Here is a 17,452-nt window from a genome sequence, read left to right as displayed (position 1 = left end):
ATGTTTTAGGCTGTTTAAATCATACAATTTGTCGGGTTTTACTAACCAACAAATTTCTTTAAAACAATGAATGATATTTTAAGAATTTTTGCATATATTTTTATTTTTCCCATTTACACAGCACTGAGACATATTCTAAATGTGTACAAATTAAGAGCCTGGCAGAGGGCAGCGTCAAAAGCCTTCCTGCCGCGCTGCCCTAAGTCAAAAGAAAAGGGCAGGGATGCAGTGTATGTATAAGATACGGCACATTCCTGTGCTTTCTCCCCTCACTGGCACTCATAGGGCTGCCTTACGCCAACCCAGGCACCCTTGCACCATGATGCAAGGGTGTCTACATTGTAGGGATGATTGTTTTTGTGCAGGAAGCGGCACCTTCCTTCACAAAAACAATCAATGGAAGCAATTTCCTCTTTCTAAGTGTGCTTCTGAATGCTGCCCACATAGAGGAAAATATGAGGAGAAATAATGTTATTTCTCCACGTTGCGCCCCCACCCCACGCCTCGCCCGAGGAGGCGTAGGCTTTTGATGCATTCCCAGGTTTACAGCTTGTTTTAAATCTGAGAATGTGTCAAATGCCATGGGTGTTACGTGGGAACACCCACTGTAAATCCATGCATGCCTCCCCATTGTAGTGTGAGTCAACGCAGCGACTTGCTGCGTTTCCTCACACCATATCTACAAGGCCATGAAAAGGCGTTCAGGGTGGCTCTGTGTGGCCTCCTATATACGGCTAAGCCCTGTGCACATCCGCAACGTCATAAAAAGGAATATACCTGTAGCACAGGACTTGTAAATAAGCCCCTAGATTTTAAATGCCTGCTTATAACTCTTAATTTTGCTAGCACAAAATAACAATAATTGCTTGATGTAACATCGTAGATAGGAAGTGCTAAATTGGATAGTTTATATGCACATACTACTTTGTACCACAGACTTATTCATAAAGTAATGAATAATAAAAGTATGCTAAATATTACACAGTCATATTTCCCCTATGTTATGGAGGTGTCTGCAGGGCGCTGTGGACATACGTTATAGAACAGAGAAGGAAGTATATATCATAGTGTGTTTGGTTTTCATCTTTTATTAATGCATTTACTCAGGTTTGATGTGTAGTCTTGCATCATAAGTTAATTCATATACCTTACGGAATACCAATGAACAACCAAATATATAAGGGCAGATTTAGAATGAAAGTATGCAATACAACACTGAAAACAAACTTGCTGTGCTGTATTGCTCGAGAGGGATAGAGCACAAAAGCAAGATATTCACTAAGATTTGGCATGGTCCTACTCTCTCACTGCCAGATAAAAACACTTCCAAGTGGCAGAAAGAACTCTAGAAAAATAATAGTGCATTGTTATTCTACTACCTTTCAATAGAAACACATATGATTAACACAAAATACACCCTCTTGCACTATTGTGCAATGCAATATGCATTACTGCTTGGTACTAAATACTGAAGCAGTGCCAGGGGAAAGAGAAAGAGAGTACCATATCCTTGTAATTATGAAGTTTTCTTTCTTTTAGAATTTGGTGTAACGCAGTGAACCATGGGACAGACTTACTTAGTTTTCATGCTCTATAGCGCACCACGTAAACTTGGTAGACCGTGTTGCATGAAAAGGAGAGAGTAGAACAGTAATGCATCCTTTAACATATGCCACTGTTTTCCTCTCTTTGGAAGTTGTGCACTTGAGGGTGCTAGCTGGAAATGCACACAGCCTAGTGCAACAAAAAAACCTTGGATCCTTGCTTGGAGAGCTCCCTATTGTACAGTATAGGGAAAAGTAAAAAAAAAAATTGCTAGAGTAATAGTAAAAATATTTTATGTTGAATTTTGATGTAAATTAATTTATATATTTAATTTAAATGTAGAGCAAAAAATGCTACAGCGCACTTAATTTTAATTTAAAATTGATTTTGTAACTATATTAAACACAATTCTAATTATTTTTCCAAGGATTAAATTGAAGATGTCAATTAAAACTGATGTTTAGAATGAATTAAAAGTAATGTAATTTATATTTTAGTATACAACAATGTTACATTCATTATTTTATTTGAAAAGTTTATAAAATATTTTAAAAGTTTATTTGATCATTTGTTAACGTTAAATGACATTTATTTAACAGTATAACCAGTTGAAATAATTAAATTAAATTTAACATTATTTCCCATTGGGATTTATTATAAGTCAGTACCTCCAATATTTTCTATTTGAGGATGTTACAGTTCAGTGGTTGGCCTTGTGTGGTGGTGCACTTCTACCAGTTCTGCGGAGGAGTACATTTAGTACTGAATTTGGTCTTTTTTGGCTGTAGTAACTTTAGAAGTATAGCTTGTGAATAGTAAAAAAGCTTATTCTTTTCTGGCTGTGTGTATGTCACTCTCATAACACCTCCCTAACCCTTCCAAAATCCATTTGTATTCTTCTTTAAATCCCTCTCATTTAACAGCAAGTATGATCCTTTTTCCTGCCACTCCTCCTGGCTCATTCCACTTTTGCTACATAGTGGCCGATTACGATCTCATTAAGGCCTAGAGACAGGTTCTGGAACAAGCAAATATGATTCAGAGCCTATGTTTCCGACTGAATCTTCCACCGTTCCGAACAACCAAGTACAATGCAAAGATCTCGTCCGCGTCGACCGTATCGTTTCTGAACCCGATCCTGTCAGTCCGACTTGTTCGCAGCCGAATCGTGCCGTGCAAAGGAGCCGGCTTCCAAATGAAGGTGTACGATGCACGATTCAGACAGCCGTATCGACTTGGCCTCAGGGTGTCAGGATTACAGCCGTGGAGAGCCGCTGTCTGCATTTTGCGTATCAAAAGGTGACCTCATACGATAGACTACACCTCCCAGAAGGCCGGGTGGCAACGTCACGTAGCGACGCCTGTTACGCAAAACCCAGGAAATAAGAACTTGCCAAACTCACCGGCCGTGCCGATAATTCTTGCCAAGTCGTCGTAGTGGTTGGTATTCTGGAGTTGCGGTAAGCTCTTGTTTGGAGACTTTCATACGTTTGTTTCTCTTTGCACCCCGTTCTGGGTCGGGTGCAGGACTCGTTGAGTCTTTACTGGTCTACACGCGGCTGCGTGTACAGACGAGATCTCAGGAAGGTTCTCTCTGTTTGGAGCGAGCGCTTTTCTCCCTGTTGGACGAGAAAGGCTTTCCGCTTTCTCATTGCAGGGAGAAACCTGATATCTATCCGACACGATCGGAACAGAACTTTAAGTCAGAAGATTTCCTTTGTTATTTTCCTTTGCTTGAATAAGGATACCGGAGCGGTTTGGGCTCAAACTGTTCTTCGAGTTTGCTACATTGTTCCTAGTCACTTGAGGTGTCTCAAGATTGTTTGAACCCCTCAGAAGTGAACGAACAATTCATGTCGGCAGGAACCGTGTAAGGGTGATGTAACCTTGCCTGCTGTTTCTTCTATGATTTCTTTCCACAATGTTTCTCTACACTTTTTATGCTAACTCAGGAGAGACGATTCTGGGGTATTTGATCAGCGGGATTGGTCCAACCTTAGAATGAACACAATACTAGTGTGGTATGTAATGCGAGTTATTGGTAACTAACATAGCCCTCACATAGGACTAGAAGTTCATCGTTTCCTTTTATATATGTCATTACAGTTGGTTGCCATCCCTGGTATCACCCCGTATCTATTCTCCCAAATTCAAGGTCTGCTGTATTTTCCTTTTCAGGTAGGGGTTTAGATACATGTTGTTGAAGTGTAAGGAAGGATTTTAGGGGATACCATTGTGTGGTTTTGGGAGGTGTTTTCTAAATCTCTGTCCTTGTCGTTTCAGATCTCCCTCCCCGCTGTCCCCTTCCTTTCCCGCCCTCACGGGACTGTCTTGGTAGTCTGTGTTTATCACTTCAGACTCTAGGGGAGTTGTGTGGGGGAGGTTACAGGCTATTCAGCACAGCCCCGAAGAGAACAGAAGACAGAGCCTGACACAGCGAGACGAAACGGCTGTGGGAATCAGACTTCGTGGGGGGGGGGCTGTAGCATCCCCCCTTCACCCGGGACCTTCCAAATTGGTCTCCTTTCCATGCATGCACAGTGTGCCGCCACAGGGTGTATGCTTTTCCCCAGCCACTCCTTTTTGCTATGGGATCCTCTGTATGCGTTCAGTATACAAGCTCCCATAGAGTTCAATGGGAGTCTGAGCGAACCAAGTTCGTCACCATACGGGTGCATCGGAATCAGTCTCTCGGACACATGGAGCGCAATTCGTTAGGAAAGCCCTCTGGATCCAAGTCGTATGGATGGCTTTCCTAGTGAGATCATAATCAGCCCTAAGTAGTAAACTTCATATGTGAGATCCCCCTAGAGAAAACCTAGGAGAGGTGGAGATTTGCACTTTTTGGTGTGTGAATTGCTTTTTGTAGTAACATAATAGTACTATTGTAGTGCTACTTTCCATACTACAAAATGCAGTTTGTGAATAGGGCCTTTTATCTTCAGAGGCTTGGAGCACAGCACACTTAACAAAGGCTGTTTAGGAAGCCAACGAGTCGGTCAATTAATACTTTAGCATATGTGGAATTCTTAATTGGGGTTCTCGAAGTAGCGAGAAAAACCTCTTACTTACAGAGGAGCCCAGATCCATGAGCCTCTCCAAAAACATACTTTGGGCCTGTGAATATGGTAAGACTTCTTTGAACAGTAAGAATACGGACATTGTTGAGTATAATTAATTCAGCCACTAGCAAAAAATTAACTTGAGTTAAACTTTGATTTTCAACAACTTCATACAGGCCATAGCTTGTTTATTCAGCTACTACTGAACCTCAGTCATTTTTGAGGCAGGAACAATCAAAATAATAGATGAGATTACAGTTTGATATTAGTACATCAGTGAAAACAAATGGGGCTAAGGCAAGTGGATGGTCACCTTAAGCTGGTTATGTGTTTCCTTGTCCTAAGCAGTGGGAAGCAGAGGTGGGGTTCAGAATTGGTCATTGGACCAGGGTGACATGATAAGCATTCCTACATAACAAACCCTAAACAGGGAGTAAGGGTCAACGTGAATGTTTAGAGACCTACCCAGATATAATCCCCAAATCTCAATATATTCAACACAAAAAATATCTGGTGGTCTAGGAAGATAAAATACTACAGAGACATGAAATTGACAGACAATCAAATCATTCGTCACACTTCAGGACCCGAGTCACTAGAAGTATTGACACGAGAATGGCCAGTGTCATTGATTTGTTCAATTGTCTACTTCACTGGTCTCTCCTTGTGCCCAGCCTACGACATGTTGGTTTGTTGCCAGAAGAACTGAGGTGACAGGGGCATTCTGGGAGTTCCAAATGATGACACTGGCCACAAAGGGCAGTTGATGGAAATCCTTGTTGTTTTCTCCCCTCCTCAGGGTCTTCTTCTGTCATAGAATCATTCTCGTGTCAATACTTATAGTGACTCGGGTCCTGAAGTGTGACGAATGATTTGATTGTCTGTCAATTTCATGTCTCTGTAGTATTATATCTTCCTAGACCACCAGATATTTTTTTGTGTTGAATGATATGATAAGCAAACAGCAAAAGAATTTCCTACCGTTACTGTCTTGCCAGGGATTGGGTTTGAGCTTCAGCGGTTAACAACAAGGCACCTACAGCATGGGGCAAGGCAGCAGGAAGGGTGGAGCGAAGGACTATGTCTTGGAAGCCTCCATGAGGTGTGCAGCTGCTGCTGCAGTTCACGAACATGCTAACTGGTAGTGATATGTGACAAAGCGCTGATTTGTGCGAGCGGATACGGACGAATGAGGACATCTCTTCTCAACTTCACTCAATCATTTGATTGCCTTGGCGGCCCTACTCTATTCAATTCCACCGGCTGGTGAAGAAAGAATTTTATGGTTTAAACAGAGCACAATCTATGGATGTGAGTCTGAGGTGTCGCTGACACCTCCCTGAATAATGTTGCATAGTTGGATGCGCTTAATATAGAACTTCAAGTTGTTTGGCTGTCACCCTCCCCCCCTGTCCTGGTGAAGACCCGCCTCTTATGCTTAATAATCTGCACTACTGCTAAGGGTCGAACGTCGATGTTGTTGTCTTAATTAGTCCACGCAATTCCCTGACCTGAATAGAACATTGTATCTCCTGTTGGGGTTTATGCAATGAGTTGTTTACTTACATGCTAAACATTGTTTTTGTGTTATATATATGTTATTTATGTCACCCCTGTACAGTACTTTGTCACATATCACTACCAGTCACCAATTGTACCACACAGTCACTGGCTCATTTGCCGTATGTGTTTCATGCCTTCGACAGCCTTTTATTAATTTAGATATATAAAAATATAAGTAAAGAAATTTATTTTTTGGCATTTCTTGGTGACCTCCCTACGAAACAGCCCAGAGGGACGACCGTTATACCGACGGATAGAGCGGTGCACCCAGTACCTGAGCTGGTGCCAGGTGAGGTGGGGCTGTTCCCTTCCTTTTAATGGGAGGATGCGTACATATCGCACTTTTCAGGTGATATTTTTTAATGTTTATATACAGCAGTAGCACTAATGGTCCTGAAGAAGCAGCTGGAGACTGTTTAGCTCCGAGTGACTGCAGAAACATGTCGACCTAACAATCTCGTTGGTAGTCATTTGTTATACTACTACTTGCACTGTTTTTATTGATTTGGGAGTGAAAGGGTGCATATTAAAGTTTTTTCCCCTATCACTATCCAATTTTAGAACAATTTTTGTATGTTTCACTTTATCACATTCACTTTATTGAGCACTGCTTTCCAGTTCCCTGCAAGACACACTTTGTTCACATCTGAGTGTTTGTTTCTGGTACACCCTTGAATTGGTTTGTAACATCTGCCGGTTTATTGTGGGTACCATTACTCTTGATGTGTAAGAGATCCCAGATGATGAAGGGCGGTCTCGAAGGTGGACTGATGGGAAATCGCTCACGCTGAGTGGTTCTCTCACAAGATTCCTTACTTGTTTACCAACACATTGTTGTTTTTGGTTAGATACATAATTTAGTTAGTCCTTTGACCTACTGCTATCTTTTGTTGGTGTAATTTCTTGGTGTGTTACTTTTTTATATGACTAAAACACATTTCTTTGAATGTATTAAATACTCGGTACTAATCAGTTGATTTCCCCAACAGAACCATTGTTTTCTTTAGCATACTTACTCAGGTTCTGAGGGTTACTGTGCTACCCCATTATCCCTAATGGCAGTTCACGAACATAGCTGAAGGCCTACCTCAAATGCATCAATGGGAAAGGAGTAGTAGGATATGGGTTTCTTTTGATCATAGTGATTTTGCATCTACATGATATTGCACCAATACTTTGGAAGTAAAACCCTCCTTTTCATGACAGTAGAGCGTAAATGGTTTGTTCTAGCCCGGCTCCCCCAGAGTTGGGGCAAAAGATGATGCTTGTTTCAGAGGCACAAAGGCTTTGTCTGACTGCCTGGACCAATCCAATGGTTCAAGGCGGTCTTTCTTTACAAAATCAAGGAGAGGTTTAAGAATGCTTACATATATCAATATTCACTGTCTGCAGTAACCTGCCTCCCAAGTAATGTGTGTACCTGAGAGACAGCGACTGGTCTAGGCAATTAACTTCAATGTGGTCTGTAGACATGTGCTTCTCCCTGCAGAAATTTCATGACCTATATAGTGATGGCGCGTGATTACCAGCTCAGGCTATTTCTAAAAACACCATACTCACCTGGGCCCATAAACATTCACACTATTGTACCGGTAATCTCATTTTTCTGCCTATCAGGATTTTACTCACTTTATTATGATTTATACCTGCATACCACGACTTTCCAAATCCTTGTCACTTATTCTCTGATTCCTAGGTCTAATGGATCAAAAGGTGTTGGCATAATAGGTATAGAATAACATTTAATTTCTCATAAAATAACCACAGACTCGGGAAAGTTTTAAACTCTTTATCTATGCAATACTTTGTGAGTCAAGTACCAAAATAGAGAAATCAAAGGCTTTTCGAGTCAGAATATAATTATTAAGGCAATAATCTTGTGAGACTTAGCAACATTTCTTTTAGAATTTGGCAACTGGGAAGGGTGAAAGAGGGAAACGGTACAAGGACATACCACACAGATTTATATTTACCTAGAATGGTGCGAGGACCAACCCCTGGCCATGGGCTGGAAAGGAAGGGCTCCTGATTAATCAGGAGCCAACAGGTCAGGACAGGTGCAGGTTAGGACAGGTAACCTCCGCTAAGTGCAACGCCAGCGTCACACCCCTCTGCAGCTACTCTCGTTCCCTTTCTAGATGACACTCACAGCAATATCCCGATTCTTCTTTCAGAGTGCTTGACCAGCCCTCTGAAGTTTGCGGCATCCACGATTCTTCTTCAGCATACGTTGGGTCAGTGACAGGTCTGTGACAAGTCAGACAATCTAACTGACTAAGCCTACCTTAGTTATACCATTTTCCAGGGCATGTACCCCCCTCCCCCAATGTTGCAAATTTGTGTATTCCCTTCATTTGATTGGACAAAAAGACAGGGAAAGGTCATCACACCATACCAGTATGAAGTAATTTTCCCTTATTTTAATTAAGCTAGATTCCCACCCATAATTTTATTTTCCCATGAATTTTATTCCCCCCAACATTATTTCATTTCATAAACAATGTATTACTTTTTCATTCAGTTTTTGTCCTTCTCCAGGTCATAAGGTGATTTTCCAAAGCACATTGCGGGTAAGACGGGACTTGGCTGCCTTTCAATGACAGATCTTCAAGGTTTTCAGTGTTCGAATGCGCACGCGTACCAATTTCAAGATGGAGGTTTGCGGCACCCTTCAGGCCCAAATATGCGCTATTAATAAAGTCAAAGAAAGACACATTAAAATACAAAATTAAATGAATGCGCTGTATACCACTTATTTCTACTCTAACCCCATTACTTTATTTTAGCTATAACATTAATGGTTTAGCAGAGCACACAAACGTTTTAGTTTGAGCAAGAGCATATGCGTTAGTATGTGAAATTTGAAGCGGCCATCTTAGGCACTACTGCGCAGCTGCAAAGAATTCCCACTAAAAGCAAAGACGTCATACTACGTAGATGCAGTAGACGCATGCGCGAAGGGTTCCCACATTTTCAGAAGCCATTTTAATACACTCTGGTTACTGGTTAGTAAAACAGATAAGCAAGCTTCCCCTACATAAAGTAAATGTTGTGTGGTGCAATTATTAGTACTTACAAAACATGTTGGTTAATTTGTTACATGTTATTTCGAGAGGATTGAACCTGAGCAAGTTTCTGTATGTATGAAACCTTGCTCTTTCAATAGTAAACATTGGAAGATAGAATTGTAATTTCTCTTTAAAAGCTTCTTGCCATTTCTTAGCTAATTCAGTGAGGAGGTACAAGGAGTCAACCTCACATTGGCCCAAGGAGTCCGAAGTAACCAACTTGTCATCCACATATTAAACTAAAGTGGAACCTTCTGGGTAGACCAGAGTGCCCAGATTTATCTCAAGTGCTGAAGATGGAAAGTGATTTAGTAAAGCCTTGAGGCAAGCAGGATGATATGAGTTAGCCCCCAGTAAAAGAGTATTCAAGGAGGTATAGAGTATGCAGATGTATAGAGATCAAGAAGAAAGCACAATAAAGGCCCACCAGTATGAACCATTTGGTGAGGGCTAGAATACAAGACAATATGGTAATGTTTGGAACAACAGAAAAACTAGGTATTTCAACAGGATTATTGGCCTGCAGATTTTTGATCGGTATAATGGGGGATATTACAGAAACTCATGGTGGGCACTAGGACTCCTTGTTTTATCAGCGCTCAAATAACGTGTTGGATTCCAGCTTCATCCACCCTTCTTTTACCAGATCACAAATAACACGTCGGATTCATGTTTTCATCTCCTGACATAAGGGGTACTGAGGGATGTGTCTGAGCTTTCCTCATTTGCCTTGCTGCTCCTGTAACCACTGCAGCCATCTTACTTGCAAATGTGGGCTGTAGTACCAAGCTGTGCTTCATCTGACTATAAAGCCTCACTTTAATGCTTGGCAGTAGTGAGCGAAAATTCTCTTGTAGTGTGCCCAGAACTGTTTATATTTTTGTATCATTTTGAAGTTTGTATGTGCTCTGTTGTACGGATTTTTGCCGACCGTGCTCGCCGTAACACCGGCTTCATGCACGTGGAAACGAGTTGGCGTTTTTGAAATGAATATGCGCCCAAAAACGATGTGTTGGTGAATAAATTTCTATATCACCACTACGGTCATTAGGTGGCCCTCTTAAGGTCTTTGACGATTCCTACATTACGCTATCAAGTAGCAAGACTTCACCGTGCAGTGATTTATTTTCAGTGCGATCTCTTGTTCAAGAATACTTTTCGAGTCCTGAAGATGACCGCTAAATAACGTATCGGTCGAAACGCCGTCGACGCTCTTCTGTGGCTTAAGTTATTATAAGGACACAGTATTTATGTTTATGGTGTTCCTTTTTCTGTTTTGTGATATGTACTGCTGTTGCCACTTGTCTGGTTTATATGTATTGCTTTTTTTGTATACCAGCGTTTTTCTTGTATGAGATTATTTATATGTCTAAACATTTTTTTCAATTGGTAAAATAAATAAATGTATAATTTTGATACTACTGGGCTTCTCTGACTATCATAATGGATATTTTTCCAATGTTTTAACAATTTTTCTTTCCCCCTGAGCCTTTTGTTTGATATAATTACCTGTAACCACTGCAGCCATGTTACTTGCAAATGTGGGCTGTAGTACCAAGCTGTGCTTCATCTGACTATAAAGCCTCACTTTAATGCTTGGCAGTAGTGAGCGAAAATTCTCTTGTAGTGTGCCCAGAACTGTTTATATTTTTGTATCATTTTGAAGTTTGTATGTGCTCTGTTGTACGGATTTCTTCAACAACTTCAATACCCTCTTTGTTTTGGTTTTGCCCTGTGATCTCTGTTGGAGCCTTTTGTGTAAAAACATATAAATTTGTTCATGAACGTATGTGCATTACCATTTATGCTCAGCACATTCAGGGGGACCTCTTCACACCATTCTGTGATTTACCGATTAAATTAGTTTTTATAAACTTGCTCAGCTTAATATATGATCTGGCAGTGCCCAAAAATACAAGAATACTGGACCGGATAATAGATCAACTTAGGGACAAATTCTCAAGGACTATACGCCGAGTTAATCGCACTTCATCGCAGCCAAAGTGGCGATAAATGTATCGCCCCATTCACAAGCTGGTGCTAACAGCTGATATCACCAGTTTACCAGCAATAGCAGCCGCAAAAAACATTGCCACAGACAACCCCGGCAACTATTGCTAATGAGATGCAGAGTAGGTGTTCCTGTGTCAAAAGCCACGACAACACCACTCCGCAACATTCTCAATGACCAGCCAGATCGGCGATAAGATCATAAAACATGCGTTAAGGCGCGTTAGCAGCAGGAAACTAACACCTGCTCTGACCTGGTGCAAAATCGGACGACAGCCTGCACCACACAAGGGAAGCCAGCCCAGAGCCACACCTGAAGAACAACAGATGCCATGGAGTCACTGAACATGCGGGCCGGACACCCAAGAGGGCCGCAACACCCACCGCCACCACCCCCAGGAACCCCCCCCCCACCTCCCCAGACCAACACTGAGGCAGCGCAGACAAAGACAGCTACCCTCAGAAAATGCACCAACCTCGCAGATCCAACACCAGAGAATGTCATTGCCCACTACATGCTCAAAGGGACAAACCACCTCCCCATCCTGACCACCATTGTCCACAGGCTGACGTTACCAACACAGCGGACAACCAACATACCACCTCAGACCAAGCTGCTGGCCATGATGCACCTGTTGGCCTCTGGTACCCTCCAACCAACATCCGCAGGAGTCGGAGGAGTCACACAGCCTGGCCAATCCAAGTCCCTTACAAAGGTCATGGATGACACCATCAGCTTGGTACCCCACTATCTATACTTCCCCCCACACTGCACAGGGACAGCTGGAGACCAAGCAAGCCGTGTTGGGGGAAATTGACTGCACACATGTCCTACTTGTGTCCCATGCAGACACTGCACACAATAAGCGCAACAGAAAGCGCACGTATCCCACCAATGTGCAGGCACTAGTGGACCACCGGGGAATCTCTGCCAACGTTGCCGCCAACCACCCAGGCAGTGTACATGATTCATACACCTCTGACAGTCCATCATCGAGTGCTTCCAGGATGGCGCCCACGGAAATGCACTGCTCGTTGGCTAATACCAAATGCACACACCACACACCTCAACTCCACAATCATGCAACTCACAACACAGGAAATGCACATGTCACAAGCTCACAAACAACATGCACACCCACCAGACACGACAGCACAACTCACTGTGGGAACGTGGCCCAGCCATGGACATAAGCCATCAACGGCATGGCACCTCAGCCACAAATTAGCAGAATGTCGGAAGAGGTGGGGACCAGGCATGTGGGAAGGAGGCAAGTGACTGATGTTTGAGAATGTACACAATGCCAAGTGTGGTGTGGATGTGATGGCCAGACTGCGGTATGCAGACCACACACACATATGCATGTCGACACACATCGCTGGTGTTTGAAGTGTAGTGGACAGTGGACGCAACCATGTCACCCCAGTGACTGTTTGGAAGATGGAGGATTTGGATGCGGGACCGTCAACATTTGGACTACATGACCCATGACGGATGTGAGGTTGTACACATGCATTTCCATTTCACAGTTTCCAGCTCTTACAGATGTAGCAGGCCTGTTTCTGCACATGTATGGAGCCAGTTGTGTCCTCAGTTCTGCAGTGTCAGGTTTGCGCATTGTACCACATTGTCGTCAATGTGGGTGTGTTGTTCTTGCAATGCGTGTATGCTGGAGTGTGCCACGGGGATCAGGGAAATGATCCTGGGTCATTGTGGGTGTGCAGTGTGCTACACATCATTGTGCATGTGTGCCATTGTGACCATCTCCCCCCGTTCCCCCAGTCCCTGGTCATTACTCACCCTGTTGATGCTGTGTCAGGTCCTCTCGAGCTGTGTCCGTACTCCGTACTCCTTGCACCGTCTCCACACTGATGACTGTGGCCTCCATTTTCTCCAGCTCCTCCTGTGGCGCAGGACTCCCACCTCATGTTGCTGCCTTCCTGATGGCAGCGGCTTTGTGCCTCATTTATATTTTCACATCATGCCAGCGCCTCTTGGAATCTTCGATTGGCCTCCTTGACACTCCGACTGCATTCCGGTGGTCTACTTGTGGGTCAGTTGATGGTAGTGTTCTGTCACCTCCGTGACGCAGATCTGGTTTTGCTGTGGACTGCACCCCGTCTTCCTCTCCCTCTTCTCCTTGGCTGTCCCCGTCCCTGTTGTTCCGTGCTGGTGGACTGTGGGGATTGTGGGGTCCGCATTGGCCTCTGCGCTCGGTCAGGGTCCATCCATGTTGCAATACGCTTTGGATTGTTTCTGGTGTGTTGTTTCTGTAGTTTTTATAGTGCATTTTCCCACCAGATGCGTGGGATTTGCAGGTCTGTCGCTGGTTTACGCTGCTTTTTGTACTCCAATTGGCCTCATCGCAGGATTTTTTGCGTTCGCGTTTTTCATTTTTGCAGCGTGACTTTGATTTTAACGCAGACATTTGATGCGTTATCTGGAGACTATCGCATGGTACCGCTGGCTTGGGAATACCACGTTAACACAGTGCTATTTTCCCGCGATAAACTGCGATGTGAGGAGTTGCGTTAAACTACTTTTGCGATAGTTATCACACGTTCTTGAGAACATGCCTCTTAATTGGGTGACGGGATGGAAGATAGCACTTGAAATATGAAGTTGTCTTTTGGGACTGATACCCAGAAATCCAAAAAGTAAGACAACGCAACTCTTTCTGATACTAGAACTCATGATAGCTGTAAGTGAATGCTGTTTATTTACTGAAAACAATAAAGACATTTAAAAAAAAACGTGCTCAGATTTCAAGTAGGATTATGAGTAGATTTCCTTATACATTTTCATTGCTTGCTTCTGCTGGGAATGACTGAACCTAACTGAAGTCGGTGAATGAATCTGGACCGGACTCCACAATGCCTACCCCAGGCCCTGAATCAAAGGAGAGATTCTCCACAAGGACTGAGATGGAGAATGACGCAGCACTTGACCCACCAATCAGGTCACACAGCATTAGCGCGTTTAAGAAAATTTCGTAAATTGTGAAGTATGACTAAGTTTACTCATTTTGAACCCGGCTGGCGGCATCTCCATTACAGAAACTCGGCTACGCAGAATTATTCTGACTTTGTCCAGATCCCCATGCTTTAACGATGGCCCTCAAATACTATGGCATCTGGTAAACAAACCTTAAAAGAGGTCCGTTAATACTTTAACTAAGGATACCATATCTATTAGTCAATTTTTGACTGGCAAAAGTAGCTGTTTGGATGCCGTCTTCCCACACGCCACAGCCACTGAAACGATGTCACGTTTGATGCTCCATGATACGATATTGATACCCATTGAGGTGATTCCTCTACACCTGAGGAGACCGTCATTTGCAATAAAACATTTATAGATAGCATTGGAGGATAACTCAGGTGAATGTAACGTTATTTTTATAACTTAAACGTTTAAGTTATAAAACGTTTAAACACATGCTGGTCGATCAAATAGTGGGCTGGACTCACTAATGAGGATGGGCAGAAGTCATTCCTGGGTGAAGGTTCCTTTGATCTAGACTGCTTGAATAACCTTAGAAGAAGAAGAAGCCCCTAAGTAAAGTAGATGCAGATCAGTGGCCTGAATTGGTACAAGGAAGCTAACAAATGCAAACATGAGTCCCAATTACAGTTATGAGAGAGAACCACGAGAACTCACGTTACAAGGTACCCACAAGAGGGAGGGGGTAAGTACTATTAGCTCTACTTCTCTGCCTCCTCTGTATTTGCTTCCCCAACTTACATACAAAAATCCAGAGCAGGTACAGAAAAAGTAGGAAGACTTATCAGATGTGCTCTTTCCGAAGCCGGAGGTGCACCAGTGGCAGCCCCAGGAAATCTGGGCAGCACCAGCCGGCGGGAGAAGTACCAGCGAATAATGGACTTGTGGGCCCAGCAGATGCAGCAAACACCGCGAGCTAAGTGACTGGTAGCATGACTGATGGCAAAGGGCTAGTGGGTGCCGAGGCGCTGTCAAGACGAGGGGATGGCTCCACAACACACCACGCATCCAGAGCCCGCTCTTGCTTGGCACCCTACTGGACCAATGCTTGACATTGACCCAGCAAGACGTACACTCTGACTATACTCCTCTGGGATAGTCTGAGACATACTGCTAATCAGAAAGTGAGGGAACGTGAGAGGATCCCTCAAAATGACAAACACACCCTCTCATCTAGGGATACTGCTAGTGATTATACCCAGGATGCCCTTTTTCTCTTGTGAGAACACATGGATCCAGGGGTAGGAGGCTGACTTACCATTAATGTTCCTTGGTCCCCTGTGGATCTTCTTGACATAAAAAAACAATTCCTAATATCAGTAAAAATCCTTTAAATTTCCATAAGGCATTCCAAAGAATCTTTGAATGTTATAAATAAGGCTTTCTGTTTTTACTGATTTTTACAGATCAATACAGACAGAGAACAATCTATTTAATGTCGGTATTTATTTTTATAGTTGGAAAAATGCAGAAAATGTGCTTCTTGTGCGGGACTCTCCTTGTTGTTCTGCATGAGTTGAGTACCTACTGCTAAGAAGTTAGACACCGTAGGAATTTAAAATCAGGTTGAGATTCCCTAAAATACTGGCATATGTTAACATATATTTGTATATAATACTAATATTTACCTGTCAGGATAGTATTCTGTTATATTTGGCTGCTTAATTTGCAAAAACACAACAGGTCTCAAAGTATGAGTGCATGTTTATCAGTTAAATAAACTTGCAAATATACCATATTACGACTCTATTTATCCTCAAAATATAAAATTAATATGACTACTAATTAAATGGCCCAAAAACAAATTTGGATAAATACAGACGGAAATGTTACAAAAGGAAATACTATAAAACCGAGCCCCTCGTTATAAACCTAATTGGGCTGATGTGAATTAAGTGTTGCAACGTGTTGTGCAGAGTGAGGTCAGGTAACTATTGGTGCACTGGAGTACTTTACTTTGTCCAGTCGTCCCAGATGATGCAGCTGTCAGGGATGATTTACTAAATCTTGTAGTCGAGGTATATACAATCATGACTGATGGGACCAGAATGTCTAATGGTAAACAAATCAAGACAAAGGGAAATCCCCTGCTGATTATTTAGATTGTTTAAAGGATGTGTTTCAGCGATACTCAACCTGCTGAAAAAGCTCAGGAAGCTGTGGGTACTGCCTTTGTTCAATGTCTTTTGCCCAAGGTACAGGAACAGCCCTTGATAATTTGTAATGGGTTGCAGAAAAATTGACTAGCTGAATTTGTCTGTAGCTTGGCAGAGAAAAATAGGAGTCAAACATATCTGGGTTGATGTCTTCATGTATAGAATTGTTTCAACAGACTGCAAAAGATAGGGGCAGGAGAAGAGTGAGCAGATCAAGCCAGATGGGTAGACAAGGGGCAGGAAGAGCTGAGTGGAGCCCAGTTTAAGGCTGGGACTATTCAGTCCTCCAGGAGGGTCTACTTGTTTCATTTGTGGACAATTGGGTCACTGCAAAAGGAATTTGAATGAATTGCCCAAAGTAATTTCTAAATAACACTCCCAAGCTGATCAACCAGTGTTTGCCCAACTTTCCTAGAGCCAATGTCCTACCTTTTAAAAACCAAAAGTCCAAGAGGTGCTGATTGCTCCATACATACCTTGGTTCCCATAGTCCAAAACGGGCTTGTATACTAAATGTGTGATAAATGTGAAACCCACTTCATGCCTTGTTGATAATGCTACTTGTCGCCCCGCACTGAGGACCTCTGAAATCCCTTCACTACTTTTCTCTGGCTTGTCCATTGACAAAGTCAGTATTTCAAATACAGGCATCCCATACCATATTATCAGTCCAGTCTCCATTACCATAGGTCCTATTACCAAGCAGCATGCTTTATATGTTGAGCCCTACCTTCCTCGCAAACCTGTTGGGTTGGGACCTTCTGATTAAGATGAATTGTTTTGTGTACTGCACTAATGATCATATCTATTTGAGTGTACCAAAAGTGAATGAAAATTTGTTTTTGGCAGTCTTATGTGAAACTACTGATTTACATTGATGATTTGAAATGGAATGCCAAAATACCTAAATCTATCTTGAATGTTACGTTACAATTTATATGGCACAAACACAAATATGGAGTTTTAAACTAAAATAGTGCATAGAATGTCATTAAGCGCCAAAAGCGGTCATCTGGTGGCTCTTGATCAGTACCTAGGCATGAT

This window comes from Lissotriton helveticus, chromosome 6, assembly GCF_964261635.1.
Source record: "Lissotriton helveticus chromosome 6, aLisHel1.1, whole genome shotgun sequence".
Lineage (NCBI taxonomy): Eukaryota > Metazoa > Chordata > Amphibia > Caudata > Salamandridae > Lissotriton > Lissotriton helveticus.
Note: the sequence above shows the minus strand (reverse complement) of the source record.